We start from the raw sequence: 27,236 nt of genomic DNA on the forward strand, positions 1-27,236 counted from the left end.
AAAGGTATTAAGTGGCTTATGCAATCATTGAGAAAAATAGATTCAAAGATTAGAGGCAAGTTTCAGGAGAAATGCCCAATACTCTACCACAGATCTGGCCTGATGAAGCGAAACATTGCCACTGCAGCTGTCAAGCAATAAATGGCAGGCACTTTACTTTATTGCAGTTGCTGCTGCCATTAGTAGCATTGCTATTTCGGAATCTCAAACTTGAAGCTACTGAAAAATCTTCAGATTTGCCACCATATTCAAACTATGATATCCAATGAATTTGTTCGAATTTGAATGAAAATTTCTACATATAATTGTTAAGCAAGTTATCTTCACTATTTTGAAAAAATCTGTTTTTTCAAGTAATTAAGGTTTGTTCATCCTATCTTTCTCTTTTTCTTCCTCCCTTCCCCCCTTCCTTCCTTCTTTCTTTCCTTTGTTCTTTCTTTCCTTCATTCTGTATTTTCTTTGTATTTCAGATGATGTGAGTTGAGTTAATAATATGCCTTAACTCATGGCACATTACCATCTTTGAGCTATGCAAGGTTCTCACCTGGTTTATATATTTTCTTATGTACTGTTTTTATCCCAAATCCATTTTCCTAAACAGCAGCCTTTTCATGGATTATTTATTTCTATTCATAAGTATTCTTATTAAAAGTTTATTTAGCATTGGATGCATGTGTTTTTAATTTCATGTAATCGTTATGCTAAATATCTCATTCTGACTACTAAATTTTTCACCACAATCAAAATTTTTTATAGATCCACTTATATTGCTTTTGACCATCTAATGTGCTGTTTATAACTGTCTTACGTCCACTGCACTTTACACACTAATTCACCCAGGGACAGAGACCCAGATCCTCTGACTACCCAATCTGTGGGCATTCTTTATTCAATTTAAAGCCCTAATATAGTGATTTTCATTCAGTATATCCAAATTTTATTTTATAAAAAAGGAAAAAACTCAATAAAACTAGTAGATCACATTTTCATTTCTTTTCCAATTTCCCTACACAGTGTACCTAATATAATTTCATTGTCTTCAAACTATAATACACAGAGTAGAAACTGTGTGCGTGTGTGTGTGTGTGTTTAATCTGTTACACAGAGCAGCAAATTAGCGTGTTGGTTAAAGATCTAGACTGTGGAGCCGGACTTTCTGTTTCCATACTGTCTCTGCCACTTACTAGCTATGTGACATGGTAAGTTACTTAAACATTCCAGAATCTCAGTTTATCCACTTGTAAAATGGAAAAAAAAAAAAAAATAGTATCTATAACATTGGATGGTTGTGAGAATTAAATGAGTTAATATCTATAAAACAGGGTAATGCTTAGCACATAATAAGGTATTGATAAATGTTACTATAGTAGTATTTAAGAAACTTTTCAGTAGTATTCCAAATAGTGTGAGTTCATAGAAGAAACTATGAGATAAATATCTTTTTAGACTTTATGAGTATTATATAGACAAACCCATTGGTGAAGTGAAAGAAAAAGAAAAAATTCAAAAGTGAAAAATAATATATAGAATCAGTGATCAGGTAACAAAAGCAACTGCTTCAAGTTTGGACGAGTAAACTATGAGATTTCATTTTCCAATGGTGACTCTATCTTCAATGATTTCTTAAAACACTGAGTTTTATATTGGCATTGAAGTTTTTCAATTCAATAAGATATCCACAGCAATAACATAAAGAAACAAGAGAATAACAGCATCAAAGTAAGAGCGAAAAGGGGGAAAATACTTTGTATATAGAAAATAGTCATAATTTTCATTTTCATCAAAATGTATTTGGAAAAATACAAATTTTGTTAGCTACATCATTTTTGCTTATGGACAAATATTAATTTGTCAATTATTGAAGTTTCTAAAGAAAACTAGAGACAAATGTTTTGTTTAATTACATATCATGAATATCTGTACATTGGCCTCATACCACCAACAAAAAATCTTTTAATTTTGCCAATTGAAGCTGCCCATCCACATCAAAACTTGGCTTAAGTGAGGCACAAGTTCTGAGCTTTTCCTATGCCTATTTGCTGTTTTGAAAACATAGTTCAAAAATGAGACACTAATCTGATGAATTTCTCCATAATTCATCTCTAGTGTATTTAATAAAGATTAGCAGATGAGGTGGAATATTTTTAGAAATCCTCAAAATACTTGTCTGGTTCACTGACAAGAATCTTTCTAGAGACTTCTCTGGTTTCTACAAGAGACTTCAGGGACTTCTGTTCCTTCTTTTTTTTTCCTTTCTAGCTACTGTGGTACCAATAACAGAGACTACGATGGCTAGCATGTTTCAGCACTTAGTGTGTGCACATTGCTATGCGAAGAACTTTATTTGCATTTTCTTATTTGATTCTAGCAACATCTTCATGACATAATATTATTATTATTCCCATTTTTAGGATGAAGAAACTGAAGTTTAAAGATCTGAAGTGATTTGCCCAAGGTCACAAATCTAGTAAGTGAGGGAATAGGAATCTAAACCACGAAATTCTTACTCTAGAGCTACTGTGCTCTGAATCACTAGTAAATATTGCTGTTTCCTCTGCCTGAAGCCTATTTCTTACATCATTGTCCTAGATAGCTCAGTCTTCAGATCTGCTTAAATCGCTGCTTCCATAAGAAAGTTTGCTCTGCTCTCCAGTTTGGGCTTGCCTCTCTAAGGTAACCTGGAGCACAGGCAGTACAACTATTTGCTTTCTTATCTATTTTTCTGGAATCTTCCCCTGGGGATCACAATAATGCCTGGAACCTGTGCTTCTTAAAATATTACCTAAAATAATGAGTTCAATTGTTTCTCTATTATTTGAATTAATGTTATAATTTCAGTTACTTGTGTGATGTGTAACGTGTTTCTAAATTTTTTGGAATGCTTCAGATAATTACGTGCTAAGGTTTTGTTTTCTTATTTCTGTTGAGTGCCTCTCCCCACCCCCTCTCTTTTAAATTCAGGATCCAGACACAGAGCCCTAATTGTAATTCGTAGGTTTAGGTTTTCTGGAACTCTGAAATAAGACATTATTATTTAAGGTCTACTGCTTAGCTGGCCTTCCTACTTTCTTAATATCTGTTTCTTTAGACACTCTAATCTTGACAAAAGGATTCACTGCAACTGACTGAACTCATTCCAGAGAGGAATTTTGTATAATGATTACTGTGCTATTTAAGAGCAATGCATAGTGTTTTCAATCTATAGTGTATTTATGAGTTACTTACTCATGAACTGCACACTCGGCATTTATGGTTCATTATATCCAAGGGAGGGCCCGAGAATCTGCATATTTTAACACACACACACACACACACACATCAGTGATTCTGCTGCAGGGTGTGTTTAGCCCACATTTTGAGAAAAATTACAGTTGCGCGAGGTTATGATATTTGTTTCCTGTCCCTCCTCTCTAGGGAAATGGTGACAACGCTTAATCAGGTTTGCTTGATGTTGCTTTTCTCGAAAGCTCTTTACAAAATACCTGCTGATTTCTGTTTTTACGCCAGCAATGATTTTGTTAATACTATTTTCTTTCTTTCTAATGTGGGTACTCTATTCTGCCTCCTGCTCACCTGGAAGCTAGTTTTAAACTCTGCTCTTCTGTGTAATTCTGGTTGCAAACTCACTCCCTATTTAACAGAAACATGGTCAAAAATCCATTTCAAGTGTGAACCATCATGTGGTTCAGTTCAGAATCAGAGCAGCTCACTCAGCATTTGAACTGTTCAGTCATTCATCTCACTGGCATATATGCTGTGAACTTATTTGTGTAAAGATGCCTACTGTAAATTGATATGCATAGAATATCAAGTTGTTTAAAACCTCACTCTGAAGTGCTGTTGCTCTCTAGTTCTTGAGAACAAAGTTCTGAAAGCATTCCCAGTGACCTGGCATCATGTAAAGCTTCTTAGTGTGCTCTTTAGATGTAGCATAATACAGATGTGAAATCATGTTTAAATCAAGCATATCCATGAGTCCTCTATTAGGTTCTAAATGAAGTTTACTTAGAATACTGAAACGTTTTTTGTACAGCATGTCAAAATGATTTGTTCATGTGATTTTCCTGAAATTGACTGCCATTCATTCACACATCAAGTATTTATTCAGCACCTCCTGCATTCATCATATGCTACTGAGCATTCTGAAAGATACAAAAACAGTTGAAGGCATACTCCATCCTACTCCAACCTTAGAAATTTTTATTTTCCTGCTAAAGAATTAACGAATTGAAGAATAAAGTCTAATAAAATAAAACAGTTAGAAGAGAACTAATGACAGTTTGAGTATTAAGATCAGCAGCAATAGCATCAAATTCATTATCTTTGGATGACGATATGGATTGACTTGGTGACTTCACATTGTTTTTCTCTGTATTTTTCTTCCTTTATCACACATACATGTCTGTAGAGGCAATTATTCAAATCCACTTAGGATATACAGTTGCATTTATTAAAAATAGTTGAAACACCATTTTGTAACTGCCCTTACATCTATTTCAATAGTCATGCCTTGTTTGGTGAACATCAATACCAGAGTAATCAATCTTTGCTGATAATGACCTATTATTGAATGATATATTAACACAAAATGAAGTGACAAAAAATATCTTGAGATTATTTGACAATTGGGATAATTTTAATTTATTCAGTTTATCTAATTTTATTAATATTTGACAGTCCATTTAATACATTATTGGAATTCAGTCAGAGCAAATTACCTATTTGTAGCTTGGCACACAAACACCAATATCTTCTTTGTCAAAACAAGCATCTAGCTTGAAGAATGTGTTTGAAGATGTGAAATGTTTTCCATTAAACAAAATATGCTTGCAGTGCTAGCTTTTTGATCTCACTTTTTACAAATTTTCTTCCATTAGTAAGAAAAGAGAGCCTAGATTATTGAATCTTCAAGCCTAAAAGGCCTGAGGATATTACCTGTATTGCAAACCGATGCTTAAACTACAATTTGAGCAATGATTTCCCTTAGGCTTGTGGTAGAGAACCAAATACAGATACAGTATTATCCCAAACAGTGCAGTTTCTCTGCTTTAATTACATCTGTGTATTTAAAGTATATGTATTTAGAGGGTGTCTATCTATTTTTTAAACAATCTTTATTTTTCCCTAATAAAACAGTAAATGACATTTGAAGATGAAAACTTTCATTATCCTATAAATTACTAACCTTTCAAGTTATAATTTCTGTCATCAACAGTCTACTCATATTAATAAGACTTTACTTGTTATTACTTATACTTAATTAACCCTTGATACACTATAGATATAGAAAGAAATAGTTCTATTTCAGAAAAAACCTTTGTAGAGAGTAAATTAGTAGTGCTTTTAAGTTATTATTGGTAGTAATGGGAATGGTGGTAGCAGTTTAGTGGTTTACAGTATTCTCCCCTTATCTGCAGGGGATACATTCCAAGACCCCCGGTGGATGCCTGAAACCTTGGATAGTACGGAACCCTATACATCAGCGGTCCCCAACCTTTTTGGCACCAGGGACCGGTTTTGTGGAAGACAGTTTTTCCATGGACGGTGGAAGGGGGGGTGTAAGTGGTAATGTGAGCAATGGTTCAGGCAGTAATGTGAGTGATGGGGAGAGGCAGACGAAGCTTCGCTGGCTCGCCTGCCACTCACCTCCTGCTGTGTGGCTCAGTTCCTAACAGGTTGCGGACCAGTAGAGGTCCGTGGCCCGGGGTTGGTGACCTGTGCTATACACATATACTATGTTTTTTCCTATATATTCATATATACATAAGTTAGGCACAGCAAGAGATTAACAACAATAACTAATAATAAAATAGAACAATTGTAACAATATACTGTAATAAAAGTTATGTCAATGTGGTCTCTTTCTCTCTCTCAAAATATCTTTTTGTACTGTACTCACCTCTTTTCTTCTTGTGATGATGTGAGTTGATAAAATGCCTATCTGATGACATAAAATGAATGACCTTGGCATTGTGACGTAGTGTTAGGCTGCTATTGACATTCTGATGATTTGTCAGAAGGAAGATCATCTGCTTCAGGTGGTCCTGGATCATTGAGCCATGAAGAAGTGGATTTTTGGATGCCAGGGGCAGAGGATGTTGATGGTTGGGGATCCTAGGTGGGATGGAGCAGGTCGATGTGAGATTTTATCACATTACTCAGAACAGTAGGCAATTTAAAACTTATGAATTGTTTATTTCTGGGATTTTCCATTCAATATTTTTGGACTGATGTTGACTGGGGGTATCTGAAACCGTGAAAAGTGAAACTGTGGATAAGGCTGGGGGGAGGGACTACTCTATTTTTTTGTTGTTGTTTTGGTCCCTTTTACACATTTAAAATTTATGTATGAGGATAAAAGGACTCAAAGATTAAATGAATCATTTTAAACATTTTCCAGTAAGATGCTAATATTGATACTCTCAGAGGGAGCTAAACATTCAGTTTTTCACAGGACTTAAGTCTATTTTTCCAGGGACTTGGACTGGAAATATTAGTGGCTTGCTTCCTGAAACTATGAAATCACACACTTACATAATTGGTAAAGGATCATAATGTCAGGTAGTCTGACTTTTTTCTCTACTTTCTAAAGCACTACAATTATTTCTAGTCCTACCGTTACTTTTTCCTTACAGAAAAAAATCTAACACTGTATGTCACTGTGCTGCTTTTGGTGGAGATAGTATTCACGAACTTGGTTATTACAAGTCAGCAGAGAAAATAAATGTTCTACTATTAAGTGTTTAGAAAATCCCTCGAAGGCTTCTGCAGTTACTTCCATGTGAGATGAGGTTCTTCAGCTCAAAAGTATGAACTTTTAAAAGGACTAGCTATACTGTCTTGAAAAACAACTATTGATTATTTTGTTAGCAAGTCACATCAGTGGTGCAACTAGACTCTGGTTTAACAACAATCTACCCTCCCTTAATTTTCTTATTTGTTTTTGTCTTACTAATATGAATAGTTTTTTTTTATATTTAATCAGAATCTATTTTAAATTCTTAATTAAATGCTCCTTAAACTTATTTTAAAGAAGCTGATAATAATAATGATGATTATAGCAAGAACATGTATCACTATGTGCCAAGTTCTAGTTTTATAGAGATATGTTAACTAAATTTCTTAGCAAAATATCTAAAATATTTTTGGTGAAATTGGAAATAGAGACAGAGTTTGCCTTTTATCCCTGAATCTGGTCTTCTTTCCCAAATAACTATTAAATACCCCTTGCATTCCTCACCTTCATCCAACCCAAGGTATTTCAGATTTCATCTAATCCAGCCATGGCTTTGGTGTTTTAATTATCATATACAAGAATTATTTTTTCTTACATAATATTTTCTAAAATATGAACAACCAAAGGTATCACCCATTATCTTATTTATTCCTCACACCAGCTCATTGAAGTATGTATGTTGTATCCCTATTTTACACAGTATTACCTATTTTAATAGATTACAGATTTAAATTCATAGTTGTATGACTCTACAGCAGCCAAAATGCTGCAAATAAGATAAATTCAACTAGAATGTACTTAAGCAATGCAGGGAACATATTTTATCATTGAAAAGCACCAGTTTCAGAAACAGTTTGATCATGGATCTGACTTCATTTCTCTGAGATTTTTAGAGCTTACCCTCTTCTGGGTCTGTTTTGATGGAATTCTTTCAAGGTAGCAAAATGGCTAGAGCGATTCCAGATCTCATACATTTATAGCACATCATACCAGAAGGAAAGAAAACTTCTCTTCCTCAATTTATCAACTAACAGTCCTAGACTTCAAGCACAAGGGCCAGATTGAGAGAGGGATACTATGGAACCCATCGCTGTGACGAGGGGTCGGGAATAGACCAACTGGCTCATTCCCCATGGGCTTCCCTAGGGACCTCCCCAGGGTCCGCACCACGGACCCAGATGTAGAGTCAATCCCATCAAAACTCTAAAACTGTGGCACAAAAAAGGATAGATAGATGGATTTGAGGATTAAAACTCTGTTTTGTTGCCCATGTGCAGTGTTCTTTGTTCTAATTGGTAAATGTTTTGTGAAAGGTTGTCTATTAGTGTTTCAAGTGTCTTTATGAGTAAAATTTTTTTGTTCTTGGAATACCCAACCCTCCCTTAAAATATATCTTCTTTTGCATTTTGCGGTTTATTTTGTAAATTATTTTATTTTTCCCATCAATTTGTACATTTTTATTCCTCAAAGTTCTACCTTACAGCCTTTTCTCTTCTCACTTAAAAAAAAAAAAAAAAAAGTTGTGACATTTTATTCCACAAGCATGCTTCGCTATGTGCTATGTAGCAAACCACCCCCAAACTCAGTAACCTAAAATAATAACCATTTATTTTTGCTCAAGAGTCTATAACTGCTAGGTGTTCCATCTTGCCTCGGCTTGCTTATTCATCCATGTATAGTCAGCTGCATGTTGGATAGGTAACTGTATTAGTTTTCTATGGCTATTGTAGCAAGTTAAAGCAAACTTAGTGGCTTGAACAACACGAATTTATTATCATTCGATATAATTATCTCTGATAATTATCCTTTATATCAGAGTTCAACAAGGGTCTCATTAGGCTAAAATCAAGGTCTGCAAGGCTGTGTTTTCTTTGGGGGGCTCTAGGAAAGAATTGATTTCCTTGTCTTCCCAGCTTCTAGAGGATACCTGCATTCTTCGGCTTGTGAGCCCCTCTCTCCAACTTCAAATCCAGCAATGGTGACTCAAGTCCCTCTTACATTACCTTGCCCTGCCTCCCTCTTCACTTTCATATACCCTTGTGATTACATTAGAAAAACTCAGATAACCCAGGATAATCTCCTTATTTGCTGATTAGCAACCTTAATTCCATCTGCAGCTTTAATTTCCCTTTGCCATGTAATGTGACATATTCAGAGGTTCTGGGGATTAGGACATAGATATCTTTGAAGGACCATTATTCTGCCTACCACAGTGACTCTGTTGGTTTTGTCTGAGCTGTCTTATACATCTGAAGATCAGCAAACTGGCTTATTTAGAAAGGCCTTGGTTGGGAAAAGTGGGCTTTTCTCCATATGCTTTTCTTTCTTTCTTTTTTTTTTTTCCATATGGTTTTCAAACTGCAGTTTGTCTCTTTGTTGAAGTCAGGTTTCCAAGAAAAATTACACATCATCACATTTATTGCTTTCTACTAGATGAAACAAGGCAAAAGACCTGCCCAGTCAGAAAGACTCTGCAATCACCATGATTTACTCTCTAAGCATGCAAACTCTATTTTGCTTTCTGACCTTCATATGTTGTTCTGAGTAGGTGGCATTGCTCCATCTTTCCCTTGCTCATCCCATTGTGTAGAAGTAAATTAATAATCTCTTTGTATTTTTGTTTGTTATGAATGTGTTCCATTAGAAACAAGTGAGAGAGTTAAATTTCACTCATCTTTATTGCCATCTCTTTTACATATATTTTTAATAACTATCTTGTTTGTCCCATTGGTGATTAAGGGACTATCGATTTTGTGTATCTCATTTCTGCCTTCTGTTCTCAGATGCAGGAAAGATGTGGGGAATTCATGTGGACAGCTATAGGCTCAAATGCACCGAGGTGACTTGCCTAGAAGGAAAGGGAAGTGTTTCAGAAAGGATGCCTCCATCTTAAGTATCTGACTTTAATAACAAGATTCTTGGCCCATAAAATCTTAAGGAAAAGAAGCAACCTGGACAAAGAGTCTGTGTTTACAATCAGATACTATCAGGTAATGTTTGAGAGTTGACATAATCTTGGAGTCCTTTTTGATGCTTTTTCACCCTCAGATCCTACATCCAACCATCACTAAATCCTAACTATTCTACACCTAAATGAATCTATAATTCAGTTGTTTCCCACCCATTCCATTGCTAACATTTTGATTCAAATCCTTGTTATTTCATAATTAAATTATTGTAACAGTCTCCTAATGAATACCTTTGTTTACCCTTCGGACTTCCACAGTTTATTTTCCACAAAGCAGCCACAGGGATCTATTTAAAATACATCAAATGATATCACTTCCCTGCTCAAAACTCTCATGACTCCCCATCTTGCTCAGAGTAAATGACACAGACCTACAGGATCTGGACCTTTACCACTTCTTTGGCTGACCTCATCTCCCAGTACTTTCTCATTTACTCACTTTACCAGGTGCACTTGCCTCCCTGCTAATCATTGAACTTTCCAGATATGTACCAGTCTCAGGACTTTTCTACTTGCTGTTACTTCTGCCTAGAACCGTCTTCTCCCAAACTTCCATATGTCTCCCTACCTTGGCATAATAAATGCCTTTTGCCTACATATCTTTTCAGAAGTGTTTCCTAACCATCCTGCTTATAACTGTGTGCTTATGCTAGTACACACGCACCTGCGCTCACACACAGGGCCCTCATCCTGGCCTTTCTTATCCCACTTTTCAGTTTTATTTTTTTCCACAGAACATAGCACTTTATAGCACTATATAACTTAGTTTGTGTATCTTTTTTGTTCCTCCCTGAGAATGTAAGTTCCATCAAGTGCAGCAATGTTACTATTGTTTCTTGCCAAGAAATGCACCTGCATGTAGAGATAACTTGATAATTATTTGTTGGAAGAGTGAGTGAATGAACAAATGACGGAAATTCTTGAAAGGTATCTTTTTACAAATAGGTATTTGTCTTAGAAAATTCCAAACTTTACAGTTTTATCAAACAAAACAGTTACATCTTCCTAATTCTCAAATCATTTGCTGATCTGCATTAAAAGATGTCATTACACTGGCTGATAGCGTGGGACCCCACACGGGAGACATCCCCTAGGCCCCCATTACCTCCACTTTTTGTTTGGTGAGCTCCTGCTCGGTCTTTATTTCCCAGCTAAGATGATTTCTTTCAAGAAGCTGTCTTTGAATCATCAAATCTGAGATAGGTGCTTCTCTTCAGTGCTCTGAAATGCTCATCCCTCTCATGCAAGTATGTCGTTATTTGCTTTCTTATTTATTTCCTCCACTATGCTATAAACTCCTTGAGGGCAGAGATTATGCATGTTTTATCCATGACTGAATTCTCACTGACTAGTATGATTCTAACATATAACAGGTGCTCATAAATGATTAAATAAATAATGTAATTAAGTGAAATGGTATTAATTTTCAAAAATCAGGAAATTTTTATATGTAATTTTATTAATAGAAAACTGATCTCCTCTCAATACTAATATCAATTCTTCCTGACACTTCAAGAACCCAAAAGCAATTTTACTTTTCAGATGAAATTATCCTAATTTTGACAACATTCCCATTTGGTCATAATTTCTATGTTTTAAATAATCTTGTCTGATTTCTTCTTAAAATACTGAAAATACTGTTGTGCTTCTTCGTGTGTACATTATTCGATCTTACAGTTTAATTATTTTGTAATTTGTTACATCAAAAACCTTGTTAGTTAAAACTATCACAGCTTTGGGTTTTTCAGGTTTTTTTGTATGATTTTGTAAATTATTATCTATTTAGGTTAAGTTAATTGAATGTCTTAAAATGAAAGTGCCTGGTTGCTCTTTGCATTGCTTTATCAGTTTCTGGAGGCAAATTTCACGTATATTCTCACTTTTTTTTTTTTTTTTTTTTTTAATTTCTAGGCATGCCAGTAATTTTAAATTGGTTCTGAATAGAAAAAAAAAAAATTGTAGAAAATAATCTGCATATGGGAAGACTGATGAGCCTTGAAACTTAATTATTTAAAATGAACAAAACTGAGTCCCAACCAATGCACATTTGCAGAACTCTTACACTGTACATTTATAAGAAGTTATTACTTTATTTAGCATATGCCTGAGTTTCTTTCATATTTTTCATGATATTCTGCAACTACAATTTTGTTCTTCTCAGAGTAAGTGAAAGGCAAAGTTTTATGAGGTCTCTAAGTAAAATTACATTTTGTATTGTTATAGTGTTAGTGGATGTGGAGTTTTTTAGTGTAGGAAAACAAAATAGAGTAATAAATCATTTGCTTAACCTTAATTAGGGAGAAATAAATTTATGGATAGATTTTAAATTTAAGTGTCAGGAAACATTTTTCACTTATTTGCTTAATCATCTTTGATGTTTACATTTAAGAGTTGTGACTATAGTTTTTTATTCTTTCTTAGGATCTCTGTACATGTAAGCATCAATATTAATATCAATCCTAAACACATAATGACAAAAGAAAAATTCTATAAAGACTTGCATATGGTTTACATTGTAGACGATGACATTTTCACAACATCCGAATGGATTTATATTTAACTGAATGGATTGATACTTAAATGAGGAGAGTAGAAAATCAAGTAATTGTCAAAGGCTGTTTAATCATTGAAAGATTTTATGCTGCAATACGGATGTCTGGAATCCCTATCCAGTGCTCTTCACACTTAACCTTGTGGATTCTTTGGTGTTCTTCCTTTCTAATAGTGCAAACAGTGATGTAAAGAGCTTCCTATTGCTTCAAAGATTCTTTATTAATAGCAGTGATATTTCTCATAACTTTTGTAGAATCGTTTCAAACTCATGACTGTGACATATTAAACAACTGAAATCCAGTTTAAATAAAAGGATTTTCTTCACTGGTATCACTAAAACTACAAATTCCATGCCTAATATAAGATTATAAGAGATAGATTTCATAGCGTTTCATCTTGTGAATGTCATTACTAAATGCTTGAGTCATCTGTCCTAAATGGTTTTCCAAATAGGAAGCTGCTGGGATACAGAATGAACCAACATGCATCCCACGAGAGCACATATATTGTAAGTGGCAGAGAGATCTTATCTTCATTAAAAAAGAAAAAAAAACTGTTACCAATACTGTTTAGTTTTGTTGCAAATATAAATTATATGCCTATATTTGCATTCATAATATAACTTCTTTGTCAGGTACTAGATTAAACATTAATTATAACTTTAACAATAAAAATACAGACTGATACCTCTGTGTACTATACACTGAATTCCTGGGGAAATATTAAAAATATTATTTACTTATAGACCATGGCTATTAAGTATAGTTTTATATTCTCAAGATTGCATTTATTATCATAAATTTTTTAGAGACCTGGCTAAAGAATTTATTTCATTCTTTCTATATGCAGACATAGAGATTTCTATTTAAGCTTCCAGGTCCTGGATAAAAATAATAGTTATGGTAGGGTATAAAAACACTTAAAGCTCCTTCCATCAAGAGATGAAGTCTGTTTTTCCAACTCTTCAATCTGGGCCAGCTTGTGATGTTCCTTGAGTAATAGAATACAGCAAAAGTGAGGTGTGAATTCGTTAGCCCAGACCTCTAAAGACGGGTAGCTCCATCCCCCACCACTTGGAACCCTGAGGTCATAGTTTTCTGAGGAAGCCTGGTCTAGCCTTTTGGAGGATGAGAAAGCACCTGGAGAGACAGGGCTCCACCCTTCCCATAGAAAGCCCTACACTTGGGATAAGGATTTCTGGGACAAGCCTAGAGCCCAAGCCTTCTGGGAGATGAATGCAGCCATGTGAGTAAATCCAGACAAGACCTGCAGAAGAATCACCCAGCCAATGCCTAGAATTGTGAGAAATCGTAAATCATTATTGATCTAAGTCACCAAATTTGGGGGCTGTTTTCCTTACAGAAACTGGAAATTAATAACATAGCCAACATCTGTGGTACACTTACAAATACCTTGAAGTGCTCTGAATACTTAATGAATGTTACTTCATTATCACCTTCATCATTCCTCTTTTACTGAGGAGAAATCTGACACATAAAAATTGAATCCACTTACATAGAACTAATAGGTAGAGAAATCAGAATTTGAATCCAGGCAATTTTGTTTCAGGAGCATCACATTAACCACCATCACTGTATTTATTCTCAAAAGATAATTCAAAAATCAACATAGATGATTTATTCTTAAAATGCAAAAGACCAAACTTCTTCAGTAGTCCTATTTTATGTATGAATATGTATGAATTGTGTTGTTTATCTATTTGTCTATCAGTCTGTCTACCTATCTCTCCATCAACTTAAATGTGTATATGCTTCATTCCTCCCATAGCAGGCATGCTCTACTTGGTTAACTGCATAATTATTCAATATCAATTGTATTCTGTCACTGTGTCTCTAGAGACCTGGCCTGAGTTTCTTTTATGAAATTATATCCTCATTAGCTTTTATCTTATATTTCCTCTATCTGGCTGTTGACCTTGAAAAGTCATTATTATAACAGTTGTTTAGTATATTCCAGGCACAAAGCTAAATAATTTACATTCAGTACTCATTTAATTCTCTAGCATCCTCCATGGAATCTTCACTTGAACCTAAGAAAACTGAGGCAAATGGAAACTAAGAATTATTCAGTATTATAGTTATTGATGGAACGGAGATTCAAATCATGTCTGGCCATCTCCAGTCACATAGTTAAATTCATATTTGGAAATAGAAATGTATTATAAAATATTATACATTTGAAATTTAAGACTGTATAGTATTAAAATTCTACATAGATAAACATAATTCTGTACCCATATATATTTAATTTTCCTAAATCTATTTTTATCACCAGAATCAATATACATATCTGTATATATATTATTTTAAAAAGTGAAGCATGTTTATTTATTTTCAAGACATTAACATTGCAGCAAACAATAAAACTGGAAAGGTCAAAAATACATTATTTTCAAATTTCTCAGGCTGAAGTTCAAAGATAATTCCATCCAGAGAGTAGATTATTTCAAAATAGGATTTGGGTAGGATTTTCTATCGACAACATTAGCCCTTGATACAAAGCCCTTTTTTCTTTAGTTACCAACCAAGTGATTTATGTTGGATTGGATAACAGAATATTTTAGAATCAACAAATACATTTTTAATAGATTATTCTATTTCAGAATAGTTCTTCCTTAGATTTCTTCTATCAAAATTACAAAGTCCTCAATATTGGTTCTAGTGGTTTTAGTGTTTTTTTCATCCCCATTCTAATAAAAGACAGACTGAAAATGCATAGGCAGATAAATTTGGAGTTTTACTTTATTTTTCCTAAGTTAGGAAAATTTTGTAGTCGTAAATAAACTTAATAAACTATATACATTATTATGCTGTATATTTTCCTCTTATAATATCCTGCATGTGAAAAGTTACAAAGAGATTTGTAGATAATCATGTCTTAGAAGTAAATCTCCCATACATGACTAGTTAAGATCACTGGCTTGATACCCTTATTACAAGTGAAAACCTTATCTCCAGCTAATCATTCATACTTTGTGCAATTGATGAAATGGAAATATTTATAAATATTATAAGAAATATGAAAATGCCCAAAGAGCAGTGATTTTTGCATTATATATCATAATTGAGGAAGATTGGGAAAGTAGTTTTCCATAAACCAGAGTTAATTTTTTAATCACTGTTGTTTTGCTTTTCCTTTAGTTTTCATTGTTTCATTGTGATGGGATATGATAATTTACAAGTGTTAGATCACAAAATTGGAGTTGAAGCCCACTGGTAAGATGTAATATTTCTCTTAATTTGTTTCTAGATCCAATTTAAATTAGGAATTAAAGTACTGAACATGATTATTATATTCCTTGGATATGCGTAGTGCATAGCTGGCCCCTGTTTAATCTCCAGAGGCAAGAACCACAATACTTCAGATTTATTATTATGTTCCTTGCTTAACTTGTTTGCAGGCATTAGAATGTGAAATTGTAACGGATTCTTAGTCTCTTAAAAAACCAGATGTGAAAATTCACATGCATTTTCATTGTATGGCATAGGCACTTAAAATTAATGAAAGAGACTTTTTTGATATTTAGGAGAATAACATTCAAAGTCATATTAATGAATATATTAACTCACTTACTGATGGTGATATTAATCTCATATCCTACATGGAGCAATATGGGCATAAATGAATCTTATCAATGAATGGCTAATTAAATAAGTGATTGAACAAATTCATGTATATATGACATTTACATTAGCCTTGTTTCTATTAATACATTTAGTCTATAATAATTTTGACACCTGCTATTAAAAAGATGCTATTCTAGGCCATATTCAAAATAGAGAAATAAATCATAATTCCTGCCTTCAGTGAGTGTAAAGTTTAATGTGAGAAACTATATATGTATACAAGTAACTATAAGATAAAGTTAAAAGTAGGTCTATTAAGAAGATTAATAAATCAATGTGGACTTTCAGAAGAAATAGTAATTATTTCCAGGTAAGAAAATCAAAAATCTCCTTTTTTCATGAAGGAAATACTGTTTGAATAAGGTAATGAAATGTAGGTAGAATCTGGACATGTTGAGACTGAAAAGAACATGCTGGGCTGTGGAGAAATATGTTGAGTAAAATCAGAGAAGTATTGTCAAAGATGCATGTGAAGAACTTCAAATGGTCCAGTTTGATTGTGCTGTATGTAAAACAGTAGGACTATAAATTTTGAAAGCTATTTTGGGACAAGATTTTGGAAAGCTTTAATACCAGAGTAAAAAGATTAAATTTTCTATGCATTGAAGAGCCATCAAAGTTTCTTTGTATGGAATTAACTTCATTGCTTCAAATTTTTTAAGATAAAATAATTGAAAATAAAAATTTTAAATGTGAAAAAATTCATTACAATGGAAGTTTATACAGTCATTTATCATATTTTAGGAACCTCCTTCAAGAAGATTGTTCTTAAGCAACCTTCCTCAACAATGAATCTAAATAGCATACATTTGTACATTACATTGGCATCTCAAAAAATCCAGACCCCCAATGCAATAGATATAGTGTAGGTCAAAGTATCTACATTTTTAATAATTATACCTACTAATTGTGATATGGTAGGTGCTGAACTATGCTTAGAAAACCACTGTTTTAGGCCATGAGCCTCCTCATTGAACGGAAAAACAATAATGCGTTGTAGAAAAACTTATTGATTTGAAATTATGAGTCCTTGACTTCTCTTCTGGGATATAAATTTAAAAGTGATTATTAGCAAATATTAGTTCACATATAGAATATATTCTCAAATCGAAGAAAAGTCTATTTTAACAGAAGAAGAAATGGGGGAAAAATGTTATTATTTATTTTATATATAAATTATAAAATGCTTACTATATTGTTTACACAAATTAAGCCATTTGATCCTTATAACGACCCTAATTGTAGGTATAATGTTTTCTTCATTTAACAAATTAGGACACTGAGTTTAGAGAACTTGCTTAAGTCACAGTGCTAAATCCAGTATACAAGCCAGACTCCATTCCATTAACCAAAGCAAGATGCAGTTTCTCCAGTGTGCTCCTCCCTCTTCCATTCTTACAGGAGAAATGAGTATGGTATGTTTATTTCAGTTCACAAATGAAAGTACATGTAGCTTATTAAAATGTCTATTTTCCTACCTCTAAGTATAATAATAGTATTATTGTATTCTGGAGGTCAGTTCAAAGGTTATCATTTCTACCTATTCTTTGTTGGTTATTTTCCTACCTCTAAGTATAGTAATAGTATTATTTATTTTTTCCTACCTCTAAGTATAATAATAGTATTATTGTATTCTGGAGGTCAGTTCTAAGGTTATCATTTCTATCTATTCTTTATTGGTTACACTGATTTACATTATACCCTAATAAAATAATGAAATTTGTAATGTGAATGATATTAATTGCTGCAGTGAGATAGCAAATAAACTCTTGGGGTTATGCATTTTCATGTACTAAGCAGTTTAATCAGATTGAAAGGAAGAAAATAATGCCTTCATGTATATCAATGTGTTTCCATAGCTTGAAATGGGAAGAAAATTTTCATTTATTACTAATCAAGTTTGAGAATGTGGGTAGGTGACATATTATAAATCAGCTAATAATGTGTGTGTTTATTTTACGTGTTTTTTTCCCTCTCATAGCTGATATACTTCAATGGAATCATATTTGACTAAAATAATTGTGTTTTTATGCAACTTTTATGTTGATTAAAATTTTAATTAAACATTTCCAAGACCCATTAATTACTTGGCTCCCTTCAAGCTCTCCCATCAGAAATTGAGCAGCATACGTGATTAGTTAAAAATACAGTCTTCTTGTGACACACTAATCAGCATTAACATTTCATCAATGATTCTGAAACAAAGTGCATGTTTTTCCTTTTTGCTGTTCTTTAACAAATTGGAGAAAACAGCACAGCTACCACAGCATGTTTAGAATCATAGATTATTTTATGCTACTATTCCCTCCTTTCCCATTCCCATGAAGGGAAAGAAAATTAAAGAGCAGAAGAAAGCAGAGTTCAGAAATAGAACCAGAGAAATTAATGCTGTGAAATCTGCCAGAGTCGGCACAGGCAGTAAAGATCAGCCTCTGGTACAGAAATTCCCTTTGCTGTCTTCGGAGAGTCTCCTTTCTTTCAGTGACAGACTGGCAGAGCACTGTTCAGGCATTCACTCTTCATTGTCCCTATTTTCAAGCAAATTTGCATAGTAGTTATTCATACTGATTCATGGTTTTCTTTTTAACAAGTTTCTTTCTCCTTCCAACTTTCCTTTTGGCAGCCTTTACTATCCAGTTGAGTAAGAAAAATAATGCCTTTATGAATGGCCGTGAAATCTGATCTTTCCTTGAAGAGGAGGGAAAGAAGTCTTTCAAAATTCAGTTGATAAAAATAAAGATGTGTAGATTTTTTACCATACGTGGCCTTTAAATAGAACAAGTCCTAGCCTCTTCCTGCATTAACATTTGTCTAATGGGTATCTGACATGCTTCTAAACACACACTGGAAAGATTTTACATTTTTGATGAATTACCTTTCTTCCATATTTGCTGAGGGTGCACTGAATGTTGCATAGGACCAACACTTTTCATGATGCAGAATTTGTTCTTTGTCCTTCAGAATTTTCTTGCTGTCCAGTATCCAATTATTTCAATACATATGAATATATAATATTTTCCTTTTTGGTCATCATTAATTTTTTAGTCTCTTTTTTTCCGTAAAGGTTATGTATCTTTCTTTGAAACACTTCTATTGCTGCCATTTCTTTAGCAATCAAATACATGAGATTAAAATGTACTTGACATATATTATAATTAAGCAAATGCCCAGGAAACATGAGCAACAATTAGCAACCCAATGACTTTTACTTAAGTGATTGCCCACAACTGCTATTGCTACCAGAACTTAGCTTTTTGTTCACATCAAGTTCTTAACTCACAATTACATGACCAAAATTAGCTTGATAGAAAAAGCAATGATTTGATTACCTAATAGCTGATCAAATTATTATGTTCTACCCTCTCTTATTCTTTTTCTCTACATGTAAACTTCAGTTAAAATTTTTCTCATTTATCAGAAAATTTTGAGTCACTTTGGCCAAGTTTTGCTTTAAAAATATAACATCTTTACACTTATCTATTTTAAAAATCTACAATCTAGAGTGTTTTAGGCCTTACTGTTTTTATGATGTAAGCATGCTGTTCACAGTAATCTGAATTTAGGTATTATTAGTTCTATAAATTTAATATTTCTTCTCAAATAGCTAGTTATTTTTAAAGAATTATGTGCCTTTTTCAGGGCAGTTTTAATTGATCTAAAGAGTCAGTGGAGAATTAAAAGTCTTAACGCTAATTCATTTTCACGTATTTTGGAGAGAAAGGTAGATAACAGATTGTACAAATATGTTTAAAAATCTCATACTTAGTGGGGTATCTAGTGACGTGTAGAGTTTTACTCTGTTAATCATGCATTATAATTTTTTACACATAAAACCACTTAATCTTTATCCACTATTTAATTAGGATTTTTAAGTAAGTATAATTTTTCATGTGTGCTGATACAGTAAAATTAGAAAAATAGCTTACATTATGAGTATTAAGAAATGATTAACCATGAAACACAATTTTATAAATCTGCATTCATTTAACTTGCAATGGTTGCACGGAAAGCAAAGGCATTTGAAAGGAAAACAATTTTTTTCCATTACGGTTCAAAAGATTATGCTCATTTATTACCACAAACTTTCTCCTTTAAATTTTTGTAAATTACTAGAACCATTGTTTATATGCACAAAGACTGAGGAAATAAGTTCCTAACAACTGTGACTCAGTGAAAATGGAAAACATAGGAAGGAAAAATAACGATTACCAGTCCAGCAAAATTTTCTCCTTTTTTGGAGGGAATTTTTCCTTCTTCTTATTTAAAAATGCTTGTTATTTTACTACAAATACATAAGTGTTAAATAGAACACAGAGTTAATACAGTGCAACAGCTGTTTTTAGTTATGAATCAATTGAACAATCTAATTTCCTCGTTTCTGCTCTACTTTCAAATTTAAAGACAAACATTACTCATTTTAATTTCTTTGCTTGCATTCATGGAAAATGACACTTCAAAAATTGTTTTAAGTGAATTTGTAAACATTAAAACTTTACTGTCTTAATTTTTAATTTATGAGCTCTCACAGCCATTCAGTATTGATTTCTTTTGTTTTGTTTTGTATTTTAGTTGAGCAAGGTAGTGTACTTTGTTTTAAGCAATGGTCTGTCTCTGTCACAAGTTTACTTGGAATAGTTACCCCCTTCCCTCCCTTGTGCAAGTGTGTGTGTGTGTGTGTGTGTGTGTGTGTGTGTGTATAAATTAATGAAGAATACTGCAGATAAGTTTTCTGACATACCTTGGCATTTAAAATACTTTTATGAATTACATTCTCACTAACATTAAAAATGGGCATGTTTATTTGATGTTTATAACAAAAGTTAAATATTTCATGTGGAAAGAAATATGTATAATCTCTCTTTGTTTAAATACTTAAACAGAATAGATTATGAATTTTAACTCCTGCCACAGTAAGTAGCAAACACTGAAGTGGTTAAAAATCTTACCAGTAAAATATATATAAACAGGATCAACAACATTTTGAATAAAAGCTGAAAGTACATGAAACTTTTCAGTAGAATTTATTTTTTCTCTCCATAACCCATTCTTCTAATGATTCTGAAATATTTCACTGGATAGATTTCTCCACCTACTCAAACCTCATCTTTACCTGTAAAATAATTTTAAAGAAAAAAAAAATGAGCTTTAACTATCAAAAGAATATGACTTTGTGATAGATACGTTAATTATCTTGATTGTGGTGATCATTTCACAGAGTATACATATATCAAAACATCACATTGTACACTTTGAATATATACAATTTTTTATCTGTCAATCACACTTCAGTGAAGCTGAGAAAATATCATTAAATTAAAAAAATAAAATGACTGTTGGAAATTTACAGGAGAAAATGATAATAATTAAACTAGAAGAAAACAATCCTTGCAGCAGACAGTGTCTGCTTCCTCCTACAGACTCCTCCCATTCCTTCTCACACTCAGGAATCCTTCCTTCTAATTGGCAACAAAACCCAATCAATCTTAAACATCTGACATAGCTGATTTATATGTACCTGACCATAATGTCAGGCCTACTTTGATTTTTCCAGGAATCTGGCTAGATTGATGCTCTTAGATAGGGGGAAAATAAAATCTAATGTTAAGAGCCCTTGAATGTAGTTATGAAAAGTTGCCATAACTTTAATAATACTTTTGATAAAATAGTTTTGCCATAGTATTAATAGTTTAATAATACTTTTGATAAAATAGTTTTGCCATGCTCAGGAATGTATTTGATTTGATTTTTACTTTATATTGTTGTTTAATTTCTTCTTAACTATGAATCAGTTGTTATAAAAGTGCCATTCTATCCTTTGAATGTGATATTTAGGTATCATAATTATGTTTTTTAAATATGCTTTTTGTATAACTTGGAATTAATATATCCAGAATATGCTATAATTAATGACTAGCAAAAATGAAAATGTTTACTTTGGTAGATATCTGGGATTGCAAAGTGTGATAAGTGTGATTAAAATATAATAGAATGGTATTTTTTTCAGAATTTTGCCCAAAATTATTTGTTTTCCTTTATAGAAAAAAAAAAAAAAAAGATGGTGAATTGAAGATACTTGGGATTATACTGTAAAAACAAATATGGTTTTCCATTTTTTCTTCAATTATTCTTAAAAAAAATTTTTAAACTGCTTTTGACTTTTGGATAGTCAGTGTATGTGATGCAAAATATCTCACAGAAAGAAGCTACTTCTCATTCAAAAGTGATTGAAGCCATATGTTCTGTTAGCCAGACTTTATCATGGAAGGATGGGCACTTCTGAACAGCCTCTAGGGTGCTTGGTTAGTCTTTGAAGTATCATTAGAAGGGCTGTGGTAAGGAATAAGGTTTCACTGTTCATGCTCCAGGCATTAGTCAAAGCAGTCTCATGCACGAATACCCTTTTGAGATTGTATAAAGTTATACTTAAAGAGGCAAAGCACTACTCTTTTCAATTTTAAGAGAGAGGACAGAGGAGGAAAAAGTAATGTAGGATTTGTACTGATGAATTCTTTGTCACAATTATTTCTGAGGTTCTTAAGGAGAAACTGTGCTCTGAGTTTAGAAAGTGAACAAATTTTTTGGGAACTTAATGGGGAAATCAATATGTAGGTAACTTCATTCTGTCAAGAAAAATGGACTGATTTGTTAGGATGTCATTTTCATTTTTTAATCCAAGCATTGGTCCAGTATTTTAATTGCTATCTCCAATTTTAATGATTTGATATAATTCATAATTAGAAAGAGAAAAGTTATTTCTAATATTTCACATGATCACACATTTTCCATTCTGCCTTGAATGTGCAAGTGAAACAGGTGACTATCAGGTTTTACATTGGTCTAAATGTCTGTCCTTCCATGTAATGGTCATAATGGCTTTGCATGTGGAATACTGAATATGGATCTGGGTTATTGGGTGTTAAAACGTGGAGTAATGTTAAGTGCTCTGTTTTCCGCTTTGTAATGGTGAAACAATTCAAAGAAACAAAGTATACACAAAATGATATAAGATACTAGTAAGCTGAAGCATAGAATTTTTTCCTCTTGGTAGCTTAAATTCTCTTTCACTTTCTAAAAAAAGACACTAAAATTTCTATAGTTAAATTCTGACTCCCATTCTTTCTCCCTCACCCTGTTCCCAGAAGAAACCATGATCGTGAAGTATGTGTGTATATTGTTTCTACGTTTTTTGTAGTTTTACTGCAAATGTAGGCATTAATATAAAAATCCATACTTTAAAATTTGGTATACCATGACTTTTTTGCATCTTGCTTTTCATTTAAATATTTCTAGAGCAGTTTTAGGTTCACAATAAAATTGAGAGGAATGTATAACAGTCTCCCATATGCCCTCTGCTCCCACACATGTGCAGCTTCCCCTACTGTCAATATCCTTTGCCAACATGGTACTGTTGTTATAACTGATGAACCTACAGTGACACATGGTAATCAGCCAAAGTCCATAGTTTACCTTAGGGTTCACTCTTGATGTACATTCTAACATCTTGCTTTTTTAGTGTTTTTGAGACTTATCTATGTTGATACATGTCTGTATTCATTTGCTAGGGCTAACCTAACAAAATACCGCAAATTGAGTGGCTAAACAAAAGAAATTTATTGTCTCATGGTTATGAAGACTAGAATTTCAAGATCAAGGTGTTGACAGGACCATGCTCCCTCTGAAGACACTAGGGAAGGATCTGTTCTAGGCCTCCTAGATTCTGGTAGTTTTTTGGATTGGGGCAGTATGACCCCAGTGTTCATAAGAGGTTCTCCCTTTGTGTGTCAATGTGTCCATATTTCTCCTTTTTATAAGGACATTGTCATTTTGGACTAGGGTCAGTACTAATGACCATATTTCCAAAGAAGGTAACATTCACAGGTACTGGGTTTTAGGAATTTAACATTTTTTGAAGGACATAATCGAACCCATAACAATGCCTACATATGAACTTTACTGAATATAATTGCTATATGATTATACCACAGTATATCCATTCTTTCACTGAATAATAGTTTGATTTTTTTCAACTTCTTTTTCTATACAAACAATCGTTGTACATACCTCTTCTGCCTAGAGTTTTGTTGGGCCAGAGACACAGAATTTAAATTCTTGTATTTTAAATTTTCTCCTGTTCTTAAAATTCAAAGTGTGCCAATGTATATACTTTCAAAAATGTAAATCAATGCAAAGGACCTTTTCAACAAGCTCCCACTAATGCAGGTTTTATCAGATTTTAAAATTTTGGGTGTTAAATGTATTCTTTTTTGTTTTCATTGCATTTTTCTGGATTTTTGGTAAAGTACTAAAACTTTTTATATAATTTTGGGCATTTAGGTTTATTCTATGAGTGACCTAGTAATTTTAAACCCATTTATTATACTGAAATATTCCTTTTTAAAATTTACATTCACTAGATAGTAATTTTGTTGGTTTTAAACAATGCATATATCTTTTATTAACCTGTAGTATGTTTTTAAATTTTGTTACACATTATTTTTTATTTTAACATGTTCAGAATTATCAGTCTTTTCTTCATGGTTTGTAATTTCTGTGTCAATTTAAAAAAAAAAAAACCTTTCCTGGTGTGTGGTGCAAAAATATTCTCAAATATTTTCATCTCAAAATTTGTATTTGGATTTTCACATAATTTAGTTCATCTACAATTTGCTTTCTGATATATTATGATTCTGGAGTCATTTTAATACAAATGGCTTGTTTTCTCATGTCATTTGTTAAAAATGTTTATCATTTTTATGGGCTTTTAATAAAGACTCTCATATATACATGGCTCTTTTCCTAAACTCTTCATTGTGTTTCTTTTATTTATAATTACAATGGAATAATTATCAGTTTGTAATATATACATAATATCTGTATCTTCTTTCTTTTTTTGGTGGTTGGCATGGGGGGTGATTGTAGCTTTTCTCTGCTTTTGTAATAGGTTGACAATAATTTTTTTTTTAATTTCTGTTGGTATACTTTTTGTTGTTCTGTAGAATGGACTGTTATCAGTGTACATTGTAGTTTATCTGTAAATTGTCTTTTTTCTTCTCTAAAGTCTCTTAAGTTTTTATCGTTGTGATTTTTAAATTTTCCATATGGCAAGAAATTGATGTTGAGATAATTTTCTTTCATAGTTCTTGGAACACAGTTGTGAAATGAGGAAATATGATAGTCACCTATTTTGGAAATTGGTCATCATCTTCTCTTCAACTCTTGTCTTCTGGCTCTTCTTGCTTTCTTCTTTTGGAACTTCTTTTAGAAAATTCTAATTTTTCTCAAATATCCCATGTCTCTTTTCTCTTACATGGTATTTTTTAATATTCGTCATTTTGTTGTAATTTCCTCAGATCTATCTTCTAGAGTTTTCTTGGTCTGCCATTTCTTTGCCAGACAAGGAAAAATTTATTCAAGGTATACCAGAAATTCCTAACAACTTTTTAAATCACTTCCTAGACAATCTTGCACTTTTTGCAAGTCAATGGAATCCTCTGTAGCAAAGAATTCAACATTTGTAACTGTTTATGTTAGCAAGGAATGGGTTATGAAGGCAAAATTTTGACTTAAGGTTGTCTAAGTAAAAATAATATTTAGTAACATTCATCAGTCTTCTAGCTTTTGTCAATTTTTGCTTGAAGAAAAACCAACAAAATTTTGTCACTCTCAAGTCCAGACTTCAGAATTAGATCATATATATATATATATATATATATATATATATTCTTTCCTTTTTTCCTATCTATCATCTATCTATCTATCTATCTACCTACCTATCTATCTCATAGATATCTCCTCCAAAACTACATTTTCAGAGAAACCACTAGGACAAAAGGAATAATACATTTCTTTGACATTGACCATAATGATGGCTGCAGAATCTGGAATTCAGTAGCATTTATTTATTTGCAGAAGTATTTGGAATATCTAAGTGAATATCATGATCCCCACCAAACGGCATATATCTGACTGGGGACTACTTTCATATCTTAACTGGTATATTACCCGCCCCCCAACTTTTAATCCATCATTTGCAAGGTAAACAAAGTAAGCTTTTGAAAATGCAGGCTTGGCAGTATGCCTCTTTATTTGTAGCTATTAAATATCCCCAGTTGGTCTTAGATAAATTCAAAAACTCCTTAGTATAGTTTATTGGTTCTATACCACTTGCCCCAGTTTATCTCACTAACCTCATGTCTCATTCTCCAAATTTACAATTTGTGTTGCAGCCGTATTGAAACGTCATATGCTCATTAACACACACACACACACACACACACACAGTGTTCTTTTTGTCTATAACATACTTCCCTACATTCGTTTAAATGGCTAATTTCTGGACATTATTAATATCTTGATTTATAAGTTATTTTCTGGTAAAACTCACCTGACTTTCCAAGTCAGGAAGAGGTACTCCACTTATGTTTTCCCAAGGTACACTATTCTACCAGTGTAGTTATTTCCCACAGTGCTACATTGTAATAGCCTCTTTTACTTGCCTGTATCCCTCACTAGAGTCTAAACTCAGTGACATCAATGATTGTGTCTTCTTGTGTATTGCTGTAGTGTCCTAGTACTCATCAAAATTTCTAGTACAATGTGGGGGAAAATATTTATTTATTAAATAAGTAAATGAATGAATGAATGAATAAACAAGTTTTTTTTTTACTGATTATAATATTCTTAGCCAAATAGACATTTTTGGCCTTATACTTGTAAATGTTGTATAAAATAATTCATACTAAGACAATAAAGTTGTTAACAGTAATATATTTAAAAAGTAAAAAACAAACAACTGCTACAACTTAAATAATCAAACAAATATATTCATCAAAGGCCTTGTAAGCCGTGTTGAGAAGTTTGCTGTTTTATTAAAACTAACCTGAGTATGTTAAATAGAGGGTTGACATGATATGAGTTTTGTTTTACAAAGATCCCTTTGACAGCTTGGTAGTTAATAGCTATGGGGCCAACACTGGAAGAAGGGACACCAGTTAGGATATTATTACAGGATCCAGGAAGAGATGTTGTTGGGCTGGACGACAACAGTAGCAAAAGAGGTGGCATGTTTTGAATGTTACATTTTAAAATGGACTCAGTAGTTAATAGAAGATTGAAGTATTTTTATTCCTTGAGCTACTAGAGGAATTGATGGAAGAAATTGCTAGTCTTGTTCCTGTGTCTGTTACCCGTCTGTGTAGTTGAAGTAGTGGATTTGAAGCACAACTATCTGAACTAAGATTAATATTTTTGTACAAGAACATTAATGCTTTTGTTAGTTTGAAAGATGAATGCAGTGAGTATAGACTGGAAAGGAGAAGGTCGCTGAGTATAT

General features: G+C 32.8%; 1 protein-coding gene across 5 annotated transcripts in view; it reads left to right on the plus strand.

The window, feature by feature from the left end:
• The window catches only part of EPHA5 (EPH receptor A5), a 313,241-nt gene that overhangs the window by 149,681 nt on the left and 136,324 nt on the right, over positions 1-27,236 (plus strand). The window contains exons 6-7 of one of the 5 annotated variants that reach the window (XR_011073840.1): positions 2,412-2,467; positions 5,418-5,525. The exons of the other annotated variants lie outside the window; for them this stretch is intronic. The gene's annotated coding sequence lies outside the window, so the exon portion shown is untranslated. Of the gene's footprint in view, positions 1-2,411; positions 2,468-5,417; positions 5,526-27,236 lie in introns of those variants that run through there. 5 annotated transcript variants of the gene reach the window in all.

The sequence above is a fragment of the Eschrichtius robustus genome, chromosome 4 (assembly GCF_028021215.1).
Source record: "Eschrichtius robustus isolate mEscRob2 chromosome 4, mEscRob2.pri, whole genome shotgun sequence".
NCBI classification, from domain to species: domain Eukaryota; kingdom Metazoa; phylum Chordata; class Mammalia; order Artiodactyla; family Eschrichtiidae; genus Eschrichtius; species Eschrichtius robustus.